This window comes from Arachis ipaensis, chromosome B08 (genome assembly GCF_000816755.2).
Source record: "Arachis ipaensis cultivar K30076 chromosome B08, Araip1.1, whole genome shotgun sequence".
NCBI classification, from domain to species: Eukaryota; Viridiplantae; Streptophyta; class Magnoliopsida; order Fabales; family Fabaceae; genus Arachis; species Arachis ipaensis.
This window is the reverse complement of record NC_029792.2, coordinates 15,220,877-15,222,381: the sequence shown is the minus strand read 5'-3', so window position 1 is coordinate 15,222,381 and position 1,505 is coordinate 15,220,877.

The following is a 1,505-nucleotide window of genomic DNA, read 5'->3' as shown; positions in this document are numbered from 1 at the left end:
ATGACTCAAGACTCAAACAAGAAACAGAAAAAATATTTTTGATTTTTATGATTTTCTAATTTTTTTGGATTTTTTTCGAAAATTATATGAAAAATAAAAAAATAAGGATTCCAAAATTTTTTATATGAATTCCAGGAATCTTGCATTCTTAGTCTAAAGCTTCAGTCCAGGAATTAGACATGGCTCACTAGCCAGCCAAGCTTTCAATGAAAGCTCCAGTCCAAAACACTAGACATGGCCAATGGCCAGCCAAGCTTCAGCATTTAACATCAGAGTATATTGATCTTGATAACAAATTGCTGCTCATCATTTATCAAGTATGTAACTTACCTCTGATGGTTTGGAAGCCTCAGTCCAAAAGAATTTAGACATGGCTTTACAGCCAGCCAGGCTTCACATGCTTCATGAAACACTAGAATTCATTCTTAAAAATTCTGAAGAAAATTTTTGAAAACATTTTTTTTTCGAAAACAAAAGAAGAGTTTTTGAAAAAATTTTTGAAAACTTTTTGAAAAGAAAACGAAAAGAAAGTTACCCAATCTGAGCAACAAGATGAACCGTCAGTTGTCCAAACTCAAACAATCCCCGGCAACGGCGCCAAAAACTTGATGCACGAAATTGTGATGTCCAGGCTCGAACAATTCCTGGTAATGGCTCCAAAGCTTGGTGCTCTGATCTTAATTCATAATTGTCACAACTTCGATACAACTAACCAGCAAGTGCGTTCTTGGGTGCGAATGGATATCTTAGAAGCGAAATAAGAAGAATTGAATAGAAAATAGTAGTACTTTGCATTAATCTTTGTGGAACAGCAGAGCTCCACACCTTAATCTATGGAGTGTAGAAACTCTACCGTAAAATCCACTTTGAGTGCAGGGAGGTCAGAATCCAACAACATCAGCAGTCCTTTTTCAACCTCTGAATCTGATTTTTGCTCAAGTCCCTCAAATTCAGCCAGAAAATACCTGAAATCACAGAAAAACACACAAACTCATAGTAAAGTCCAGAAATGTGAATTTAACATAAAAACTAATGAAAACATCCCTAAAAGTAACTAGATCCTACTAAAAACATACTAAAAACAATGCCAAAAAGCGTATAAATTATCCGCTCATCACTATCATAACGGATCCGTAATACAACTTAATTAATATACTTCATCACCTAATCTTCTAAACTCACCTGTCTTAACATTCACGGATTCACAGTTTTCTCTGCACACTGCCACTAGCTTTCTCAGAATTGGTCTCATGAAGTGGACAAGTGTCACTGAATTATCCTGCCACCACATTTCTATACGTGTAGAACATAACTTACTTTCTACATCAGAGAATCCACCTAAAATTAAATGAGAATTAATAAAAAATCATACATTAGTCTTTTTAAAATTAAATTAATTCTTAAAGGGATATTTTAGTTTTTCTAAAATTAATGTTTAAAGGAATATTTTAGTTTTAGAATTAACTAAAAGAATAGTTATTTTAAAATTAAATTTCTAATTTATA